Genomic DNA, 12,046 nt, shown 5'->3' on the forward strand with positions numbered 1-12,046 from the left:
GGGGAAGTTATGATCAAAATACTGACTGTCTATCGTAAATCAGTACCCTTAAAACTATGTTTTTCCGGCTGTTCCTTACAATATTTGACCTATCAATTCTTCTTGTCTTCAAAACCTGTTTCTATTGGAGATAAATAAATGAATCTACTTTCATTTCCAATTTGAATCATTTGAATCCGACATCAAACGAAAAAGTTACGCTTGAAATATCAACTGATGGTCTAAGCCGGGTAATCGAAGATGACTCTATTATGCAGGTTGTTCTAAACAAATTTGACATATCATATCATTGAGTTTTTAAAACTTGTTTCTATTGGAGATACACCATTGAATTAGCTTTCATTTGGCTTTGGAATCACTCAATTTGGACGAAAAACAAAGAAGTTGTGATTAAAACACTGCTGGTTAGTATGATTGGCCACTGCTCTCCCGCAGGTAACAAATAAACTTTACTTTGTTATTTTCTCTATGGATTTGTTATATAGAGTAACTACTTGTTAGTTTTTTACATAATTCTTGGATTAAGGGAGCCCGTACACCTCTCTTTCTTCATGATTTAATGTTTTATTGCAGGTAGATACTCGTTTTTTGCAGGTCTTGGGAAAATAAAGAAGGTCAACTTATGGACGAGTGATTTTTCAAAGAAATTTTTATAAAACAAAGGAATTTTATCCAAATCATTACCCAACGGATTCATAATAGAACAAATGAAGAATTGATTTCAATTTCAAGATTCATGTCTTGTCACTGCTGCCAAAACATTTTTCAAATAGATCATTTTTTTGACATAACATCATAGCTGTTGTAACTCAATTTATTTATTTACATACTGCTTTTTGTTGTTTCTTTTCTAATTTCTCTTATATTTTGTGTTTCAGGTGTTGCTTCATTCAAACTGTGACCCATCCTCAGCTTCAATACAGTGAACAGCTAATTCATTCTTTGCGTGCTTGCATTTTATGGTTGTATATTTTGCTGTTCCTTTTCTGAAGGAACAACATTTGTGTGCATTTTTTTGTCGTTCCTGCTGTTCCTTTTTCAAAAGGAAATCATTGTCGTGTTGCTATTTATTTTCTAAAGGAATAGCACTTTTTGGTTCAGCCATTCATTTTGCTGTTCCTTTTTCACAGTACATTTTGTTGTTCCTTTTTCACAATTCATTTTGCTGTTCCTTTTCAAAATGGAACAGCACGTTTGCACTTTTCCATTTTGCTGTTCCTTTTCGAAATGGAACAGCGCTTTTTGGCACTTTTACATTTTGTTGTTCCTTTTCGAAATGGAACAGCACTTTTTGCACTTTCACATTTTGCTGTTCCTTTTCGAAATGGAACAACACTTTTTGACACTTTCACATTTTGCTGTTCCTTTTCGAAATGGAACAACACTTTTTGCACTTTCACATTTTGCTGTTCCTTTTCGAAATGGAACAACACTTTTTGCACTTTCACATTTTGTTGTTCCTTTTCGAAATGGAACAGTTGCTGTTCCTTTTTCAAAGGAACATCATTTTCGTTTTTTATTTTCTAAAGGAATAACACTTTTTTTTATCAGCCATTCATTTTGTTGTTCCTTTTTCACAGCGCATTTTGCTGTTCCTTTTCGAAATGGAACAGCTGCTGTTCCTTTCCGAAATGGAACAGCACTTTTTGCACTTTCACATTTTGTTGTTCCTTTTCGAAATGGAACAACACTTTTTGCACTTTCACATTTTGCTGTTCCTTTTCGAAATGGAACAACACTTTTTGCACTTTCACATTTTGCTGTTCCTTTTCGAAATGGAACAGCACTTTTTGCACTTTTACATTTTGTTGTTCCTTTTTGAAATGGAACAGCACTTCTGCACTTTCACGTTGGGTGTGTTTTTGCTGTTCTTTTTTCAAAAGGAACAGCATTTGGTGTGTTTTTGCTGTTCCTTTTTCAAAAGGAACAGCAGTTTGAGTTTTTACTGTTCCTTTTTCAAAAGGAACAACAGTTTGAGTTTTTGCTGTTCCTTTTTCAAAAGGAACAGCAGTTTGAGTTTTTGCTGTTCCTTTTTCAAAAGGAACAGCAGTGCGTGTTTTTGCTGTTCCTTTTTCAAAAGGAACAGCAGTTTGAGTTTTTTGCTGTTCCTTTTTCAAAAGGAACAGAAGTTTGAGTTTTTTTGCTGTTCCTTTTGAAAAAGGAACAGCAGTTTGAGTTTTTTTGATGTTCCTTTTTTCAAAAGGAACAGCAGTTTGAGTTTTTTTGCTGTTCCTTTTTCAAAAGGAACATGAAAAGGGAACAACAGTTTGAGTTTTTGCTGTTCCTTTTTCAAAAGGAACAGCAGTTCGAGTTTTTTCTTGCATGGATTCTTCTCTTTCAAAAGGAACGACATTTGCATTTTCGCGTTTTCTGTGTGTATTTTTGTTTTTTGGTGTGCATTTTCTTTGATGTTCCCTACACGGAACACCACTTTTTGAGTGTTTTTGCTGTTCATTCAAAAGAGCAACACTTTGGGAATATTTTTGAGGGCAACCCTTTCCTTTCTCTTGTGGGATTATTCATAGTTCAGCTCAACCACATTCTCCTGATTCTCTTTCATGGCATGAAGTACACTACTTTTATGAGGATAGGAATTATGGATTCTTTTGAAGCAAGTATTATCATTTACGTTATGATCTTTAACAAGACAGCTCCTTGATGATAGATTCTTTTTAAAAGGGACACAATTATTTATATATTCCTTTACTGCATTGTTTTCTGTTGTACATGATATTGATTGATCATCTTAATACCATGCTGGTTCCACTTTTCCTGGTTATAATCTTCTCTGTCTGTAATAAATGAGATTATGGGTATATTTTTTATATATTGACATGTTCAACTTCTTCCGCCATCCCTGCTCTTAAGGAGTACTGAGTCTCCCTCTTTTTATCATAAAAATGTGTAATAACAACAAAATTTTGTTCGCAGATGGAGGATAAGGGGTCTCATTACGAGCCAGCCTACCATGTTCATAAGGCTGTAACAAAGTGACATTCCCATTATGGCCACCACACCAGGGTTATGATCCATTGGATAGCCAAATTATCCTTGGAACAGGAGGTCTCATCACGAGCCGGTCTGATCACTTTTGCTACCTCCTAGTGAATGGCAATGTGGTTGTCTGGTTACCACGCCAGCACACTGATCTCTTCTGTACAATAGCACTAAAACTCTCCATTTATAAATTGAGGATCCTGGCTCATATGGGTTAAAAAGCAACCCTGCCGAGGCTATGGACGCCTGCTGGCAGCAGCGGCTCTGCTTATGGTATTGAAGTTATATCTTTTCGTCAATTATTATTATAATACCCTTTTCTTATTTTCTTTTTATCAGAGAAGTTATTTCCTTAACTTTTTCCCTGTTTTGAACCTTTATGCATGAGCAATTGTTTTATGATCAACCGCATCATTTTCAGCTAGAATACTATCAGCAAAGCATCTTTTTAGCATATTGTTGTCCTTTTTCGTTTTGTATAAACTATCATCAATCCAAAGCGTCCTATCTCTTATTCATAACTCTCTTTACACACTTTGCTCTCAATATAACCATAATTTCACCGTCCTATCATTAATACGTGTACTCTGCTTCACTTATTGATATATTGTTCATTCCATTGCCTTGCCGTCCGCACCACCCCTCTCATATGCTTTATGGTTATGGAACCCTTTTTCCAATTGGAGGGGGGACTGTATGCATTATGGGGTTGCATGCGATATGATTACTACACTTTGCCATACCTTGTTGATTTGACAACATATTACTATTGCATGTATACATAAGTTTTTCTAATTGCAATTTTGCATGCATTTTATCTGTTGCTATTCAAAGCTAACACTATGGATTCAAGAACATTGTATGCAAAATAGTACTTTGTTTACAGGAGAACAACAAGTATGAGCAGAATTCTATTCGTAGCATGACCACACTATTGCACTTCACAGTAGAGGCTCGCGAACGTGAACAATTCTTCAGACATGATGTGCTTCTCTGGATTCCACCTTTTGCATCACTTTCCGCACCAACTCTATCTACATCAGCTTCCACAACTGCCAGTCCATATATGTCATTCCACATTTTTTTGGAGGTAAAACTTGAGGTAAAATTGCATAGTTTTCTAATTTATTATAAATTTAGGAGAATCTAATGCAAATCTATTTTGAGCATTATTTGTCATCCTTCATTCCACATCTTTACCACTTCCCCTTTTTCAGTAGCATGTCATTTTCGAGTGTGGGGGAGTGTTCTTTTCATTCATTTCTTTCTTATACCCACGTCATTCATATTCTTTATCATCCATTGCTATTCTTATCCACTCTCAACACCTCCCTTATTTCATGTTGTTTTACACCAAGCATAGAATTCAACAGCTGGTAGCAACCACCTCTATTTGTTTTCTCACATCGCATGAGGACATGCTAATTTTTCAGAGAGGGGGAGGAATCGCTACGCATGATGGATGTTTCCTATTTCCTTTCTCATTTAAGGCATGCAATTTCAGTCATACAATTTCAGTGTAGAAATTGATTTCCCATATTTTCAAAAACTATGAACTCAATTCTTGTGATCTCTAGGAAACACAAACATACTATTAAAATACACATACCTAGATAATTTCAAGAAATATTGGTTCATAAAATTTCGGAAATCATGAACTCTCACCTACAGCCATTTTGTTTATATCCCATGATCCGTGCATCAAAACGATTTGATTTTTGGATCATAGAGACATTCATGTATTGTAAATTTACTTGCAACATTTCAACAAAATCTGGTTTGTAGTTTTGAGAAAATGCTTAATGAAGTTTGTTGTTATCTATATCATATTTTGCTGCAACTTCATACATATAGTTGAATGTCAATGTAAAAATTGTTATGCCTTCATCAAGATTACTAAAAGTGAAGGAAGAATTCATTTGTTCTATCCATTTCATGAGCTGAGAGGAACATATTTTTTATTGCTTGGTTAACACATGGTTTTTGTCTTTGGGTTGCATGAGGACATGCAATATATTCAGTTTTCGTTGCATGAGGACATGCAACATATTGAGTGTGGGGGTGTGTGGGGTCGTTAATATGCCATGATTATTGTCACTTGTGAATGTTTATTCCACCCATTTCCACCATTCTTCATCATGACATTTATTATAATTTATCATTTAAATCCATTTTATAAATAATTTATGCTCTCATGGATGAATATTATTTATTCTCTTTTATTTTTAATAAATTGATTATTATGCATTAATTTATCAATGATAGTTCTAATAAGTTGGTTGTAACATCATTCGCCATTTTTAGCTTCCAAAGTAACTTCCAGATTGAAGATTTGATTTTTAAATCAGCCAACTCAGAAATTCGCTGGTTTAAGGAGTGACAGTTTTGCGGTTAAGATTCTGAGCAAATGAAGACGAATTTGGAAAATCCGGAACATGGGTTTTGTCCAGAACGGGCCCAATTATCTTCAAAAATAATAGTTTGCCCAAATTCGGCTTGTACAGGGAGAAACGCAGGGTTCTTTGAACACGATTTTCTGAGATTTGCTGTTGCGGCCGCCCTCCAAATCTTAGCTGCAAACCCAAATCCGCCTTGTTCTTGTTGATCAATGGGTTAGAATCAACCTAAATTTGTAAGAGAAATCATGATTGTAATTATCTATGCTCTGATCTTCTTTATTTAAATGAAACCCAAGATCAGAGGGGATGGAGAACGACTGTTTTTATAATTCTAAGTTTCAGAACCAATGGTGATCATGGAGTCTAGCTGAGATCTGATTTTGTATACTTCTGTAATGCAATCAATATAAAGGATTTGGTGTTCAATTCGTTGCTGCATCTGAAGTAAGTTACGACGGTGCCATTGGAAGCTACGGGCCCGGCTCCAACGGACACTTGCCGTTGTATTGTATCATACGGTGATTTGCGTGGTTTGCTATCTTTATTGTTCAGTAATCTGATGCACGAATGCTATGTGATCATTAATTCATTAATGTTTCTTTCCGAATTCCTTGTGGCGATTCTGCATTATATTATTAAGTCTTTTCCAGAATTGATTGCATGGTATCCATCTGAATCGGGTATTTCTATTACAGAGCTTTTGTATTAAACGTTACCATCACAAGATTTATTTGAAGTTATGATTATTGGAATCCGGAAGTAATGTTGTATTTGGAAACATAGTTCTCATCTCAGATTACTATCTTAGTGTGTTGAATGTACATATGATTGTTGTTCTATTAGTGTGTTTTGTATATATGATAACTGCTGTTCCATAATTCATTTGTAAATATCGTCTCATAAAGTAAAGTTCATTGGAATTGCTTTTGCCGATTGTTATTTGATTGCGGAATGAGAGTTCAGTTTTAACTCGCGAGATTTAGTTCTTTTAATTGCTGTTTCATTTACTGCTTTCCATTTCGTTTCATGCTGCTTTTTGCCATTCCTTTTTACTTGCATTTACTGTTTGAGTGTGGGAGGAGGATCAAGGTTGTCGTGAGACACAACAGACGCTATTATGCTCCCAGAACCATGATCCATACTCTAATTCCTTTTCCTTCATCAATTTCTGGAGGATTGAGTTATTGCTACGATATCCTCGATTGATGGTTGTTTGAATGAATGATTTAGTTTAGAACATTTTAGTTTCTTGCTGTTCCAATTAGATTTCTTTTTCAAGTGTTCATCTATTTTTGGGTTTTAAGCACTATATTGCACAACATTGCTCTTAAGAAAATAGCCGCCTCAGACAGAGTACACTCTTGAAATAAAAAGTCGTCCCTGGGTTGATAATTAATGTGAGGTAATTAGGAGTTCACAAGACACCTTTTTATCGCTCCACACTGATCCCATTGAGGGTGAGGTGAAACCATAGATGTTTGTTGGCCCTTTTCTTGAAGCTTTTTCTATTAACAACCTATCAACTAAATCTGAGCATGAAAAGCTATTTTACTCATAAAAAACAACCTAAATAATAAAACAAGGTTTAAATCTAAATAACAGATTTTATTCTAAGAATGCAACAAAGACACATGAAAGTAAACAAAGGAGGTACTGGGCACTTGAGATGGGCCCAACCCCAAGAGCTACAGCCTCCTAAGAGAGATTTAGAGCTGGTGCAAAGCTGGATTCATCTTTATTGATCAAAAGAAATGTTACATTCCAAAAACTGTCCACAAGGAGAACTTGAAAATGTGTTGAAAGCAAAGCTAATCTACTGCCTAAAAATCGAACTACAAAATGACTACAAAATGAATACAAAATGACTATAAAGTGACTAACTGAAATGAGGCCCTAAGCCCTCTTATTTATACAAATTGAGGACCCCAACAGTCCTCCTAAACTTTAGGGACTCGGCTGCCAAAAACTTGCAGTTAACAACAGTCCTACTTGACTTCCTTGGTTGCCCTTGTGGTAATTGATTTGGTGGCCCTTGAACTCCGAGCCGATGGTGGAGAATTCGAGGTAAGGGCCCATAAATGAAGGGGACACCTTCCTACAAATCCTCTCCCTTGTTCTTCCACGAATTTGGCTACCAAGTGCTCATTAAAACCTTCAATTTTGTCTCCAAATTGACCAAAAAGGCTACACAAAGCACACATTAGACTTGTTGGCATAATGACTAACCCAATTCACTCTATTAGCATAAATATAATCAAAAACATGCAATAAAATAATGAGAATGGTGGATTAAGTCAAATTAGGAGGTTGAATGAGCCCATATAATTATCCATTTTTGGGGCTCACCATCACCCCCTACTGAAAGTGTTGCTCATCCTCTGAGCAACCAATCTATCTCCTCATCTCTGATGGCCCTGGTGGCCTCCCTGTCATGCTAAGCTTTTGAAGAGATGTCCTCTTCTCAGTCATGAAACCATGCTTTTCTCTTTGCTTCTTCCCACTGCTTGTGCTCCTTTTCCTAGAGAAGTTTCAGCTTTGGTATGATTGTGCAAGTATATTCAATCAGATGGTGGAAATGGTGGTGAAAGGAGATGAAACCAGTGGAGGATGGAAGAAAAGAGTGGTTGCATGCCTCCTCAACAGACTTCAAGCTTCAAATCCCTCTCCATAATCGATTCTGGCCTGCCCAAAGGCTCTACAGGATGTTTCTGGTAGCAATACAGAACTTCCTGTAGAAGGTTGAACCATGACTAGAATGTGTCCGAACCCTGAAAAAATGAGTGTTCATGGAGGGGATGGATGTGAGGATGCCTGGGAACTTGGTAGGGACCCTTCTGCTTGTGTTGGGAGGCCCCCTTTCCACATTGTGTTCCTGCAACCTGCAACAATTTCCATGGATTAAACTTGTTTTTTTCCTCTCTATTTCTTCCTTCTTTTCTTTCTTGCTTTTCCTCTTGCTTCTCCTGTGGCTTTTCCTGTGATGGCTTGCCCTAGGTTTTCTTTCCCTTAGCTTCCTTACCCTTAGTTTTCTTCTCTGCCTCACTATCTTGCTTCCTCACGCTCTGTTTTGGCTTGTGCACTGATCAGAATGGGAATTTTGTATATGGTTTCCTCCCCAGAACGTGGAGGACAGTATCCCTCAAGTGTTTTTTCTTTGCAACCCATTCAACCAGTCTTGTCATGTTTTTCACTCTATCGAGTCTTGCCATAGAAAAGATAATGGGCTTTTTACGGTCATTCAAAATACACATGTGTTCAGCTGTCTGTTCAGGATTGAACAAGAGTTCCTCAATTGAACCATGTAAAGCAGTAAGACGATGCTGCTTCTCTGTATAAGGGAAATAAATCTGCATGTCTGCTCCAGGAGAAAAAATGTTGAACTTGAGATCAAAAACATCAATTCCATGAACCACACGATAAAGACCAGGAAGGGTGAAAGCAGTGTGGCTCTCATACTGTCCAACAGTATCCTTGCTTCCAGCAATCTCTTGATACGTGCTAGTGATAATAAAATCTGCATGATTCATTGCAATTAGATCTGCAGTAAACTGGCAAGAGAAATGGTATTTTTTTCATATTTTTTCAGTATATGTCTGAATCTGAGTATTTGGTCTTCTCCAAAGCATGGGCTATGTTGCACTGAAGACAATTCCAGGCAGCAATAAGAAAACGGCTTTTGAATTCATAGACAGACTTGCATTCACATTTTCCCTACCCCCTCAACACGTCGAATTCACCACCTTTTGAATTATTTGCATGGGAAAGTTATGTTCAGGCCTACCTCACTGAGAATTGCCACCCTCGCCATGAACAATCCAAGCTTCTTCGTATGCTGGGTTTCCTGTAGCGCAACTTCCTGTAGAAACGCCTGTAGAGTGCCCCTGCGCCTCTGAGCGAGCCTGATACGCAGCAGAATCTCGAAGACAGGTAGAAAAACTCAGTGGAGGACGATAGGTTAACCGATTGTGCACACTTCAGTTGAGGATGTGGAAAGTGCAGATGAACAGCAGTTCATGAGCTTCAGCTAAGTTGTCTTTAATTGTTGCGTGATTTGTGGTGAGGTGGCAAAAACATGTGTGCTGGCTTTTTTCGAACTGCAGTGATGTTATGAACTACATGTCTTCTTCTATCTGTTAATCATTTGATGTCCTGTGCGCTGGAGTTCAACACGTCTACCACTTCCTGTGTTTTTCAACTTCCACGTGAATGACTATACACGCATGCTGCGTGATTTTTTCCTGGATGAGTGCAATCGAATATGGCTAGCTTCCTGGATGAATCTCCCCATCTCATTCGTTCATGCAGTGCTTAGATTAGATCCATGCAATAGAGGAACAAGTTTTAGTCACGTACCTGAAGTCAAATGGTTGCTGTGAGGTGCTTTTTGTTGCTGCATGCATCTGTTTCGGTGGTTGCATGATGGATCATTTGTGCTATAAGCTCTTTGCTATCTGATGTGTGGTTATTTTGCTTGTGCAGGTATCCTCCAGCCGGATCTAAGCTGTAGGAGTTCGTTTCCACGTTCAGATCTGCACCCTCAAGCTGATGCTACTGAATTTTCACAGGACCAAAACTTGTTTTCACCATTGCTCCCGAATTATAGATCAGATCGATTTGAAACTTGCTGAGCATGTTCCTATCATCATGATGCACCTCCCATAGCAAAATTGAGATCAATGGATGCACAGATTTCGAGAAAAATGGAAAATGGCTGAAGATTTCAGAGATCAATTTCTGAGAAACCGTGCATCGGAATCAGCTGCAACTGCTTGGCTAGGTCACTATCATCCATATGCATCTCCCCATGAAACAGGTTTTGAAACGGATGCACGGATATGGAGAAAATGCAAAAATGGCTGACGGTGATGGAGGCGGATTTCTTGGAAACCGTGCATCGGAATGGGCTGAAACTACTCAGGCATGTTGCCATCATCCCTATACAATTCCCTGTAAAACGGTTTTTCAAATGGATGCATGGTTTTCAAGTTAGGGCAAAAACAAATTATGTTCTATGTATTTTTTCTTCAAAGCATTCTGCAAGTTTTTGCATGGAAAGAAAAGCTGAGCTTGGGCTGTGATGCAGGCATGGAGATGATGGAGGAGGAGTTTTAAGATTGCAGGAGGACTTCTGAACCCTTGCGGAAGCTATCGTGTTCGCCAAACTACTTTTTTCAATCCATTTTTAACTTTTTGTAATTTCTACAGGAACTTCCTATAAAAAACACAGTTTTCATAAAAGAAGCACAATGGGGTGAAAAAAAATGGTGGAAAAGGGTGAGGAATGGAAACATAGATGCTTGCAGGCATAACCAATAGATTCCAAGCTTTAGTTTCCCTTCCAAAATCAAATATGGCTCGCCTGAAGGTTCTAGAGGATGTTTCCTGTAGAAATACAGAACTTCTTGTAGAAGGCACAAAAACTCCTTTGTCTTTGTTTTGAGTGATCCTCCTGACCTGCAATGTCCTTCTTGCAACCTGCAATTATCCAATGGAAATTAGGTTTATTTTTATTTCTCTTTTTCTCCTTTTTTTTTGAAAAACAACTAGGGCGCCTCATGGAGGTTTTCACCCTAATTGCCTGCCCTGGGCGCCTCCAAGGGAGGTTTTCACCCAGAGATCTTATTCTCTTTTCTCTTTTTTCCCAACCCATTTACCGCCTCATGGAGGTTTTCAATCAATGAGCCAATCTAAGGCGCATACGAGGAGGTTTTTACCTTAGATTTTTATTTTTCTTCTTATTTTCATTTTTTTTCTTTTTTCCTTTTTTCTACCCTACCCTACTTGAAAAACAAAATCATTTTCAAGTATAAGAATACTTCCAATGGAGCCATGTGCACATCGAGATTAGAGACAAGATGATGTGAAGGCTCGAAATGCATGCTTTGACAGCTATCCAGATTTCAGAGACAAAATGATCTGACTTTGAAGGGATCAAACATAGCTGAGGAAGAGAGTACTGCTGCAACTTAGTGACTGTCTGGAACCATGTCTCAATATAGCTTTGATATCCTTGGTCCTTTTGTTGATCTGGATCATTCTTCATGTCACCTTCTATCATGACCTTCTCATCTTCCTCTTTTTGCTGATCTTTCTCTTGAGTACATGGAGGATTTGATGGTAACCATGAGGGAACTCTCTCGATCTCTGACTCTAATCTCTTCACTTCATCAAGTGCAGCCCATGGTTCTTTGATCTCCTCTTTTGAATCTTCTTTTTCCGGATGTGGTCCTTCAATGCTTTCAAGATAATCTCTTTTTTGCAATGCTTTTCCTGAGCTATGGTGAAGATCATTAAGCTCAAGAGGAGTCATTTGGACATGTTGTGCCTCAGCTTTGCAATTAGGTTGAGCTATTCCAATGTGCGGGTTTGGAAATGGTGGTATGGGTAGTTGAGTGGGGGTGTATATTTGAGATGGATGTGGATGGGGTTGTGGTTGGGCAGGCATTTGGGGTTGCCTTGGTGGAGCAGGAGGCAATGGTTGTGGATGAGCAGGTGGTGGAGGAAAAGAAGCGGGAGGAGTGTTGTATTGGGGCCTCCACCCCTGATGAGGTGCATTCCACTGAGGCTGTGGCTGAGCATAAGAGTGAAACGAATGAGCAGCTGGTTGGGCATAATATGGAGATGGATCCGACCAAGGAGGGGGTGTGGAC

General features: G+C 38.1%; 1 pseudogene; it reads right to left on the reverse strand.

The window, feature by feature from the left end:
* Nucleotides 1–8,479: 8,479 nt before the first annotated feature.
* On the reverse strand, nt 8,480–8,923 carry LOC149169623 (sucrose synthase pseudogene; annotated as a pseudogene).
* Between the last annotated feature and the right edge of the window lie 3,123 nt (nt 8,924–12,046).

The sequence above is a fragment of the Pinus tabuliformis genome, chromosome 4_2 (genome assembly GCF_031772625.1).
Source record: "Pinus tabuliformis cultivar Carrire ecotype Pingquan chromosome 4_2, CPIR1, whole genome shotgun sequence".
Taxonomy (NCBI): domain Eukaryota; kingdom Viridiplantae; phylum Streptophyta; class Pinopsida; order Pinales; family Pinaceae; genus Pinus; species Pinus tabuliformis.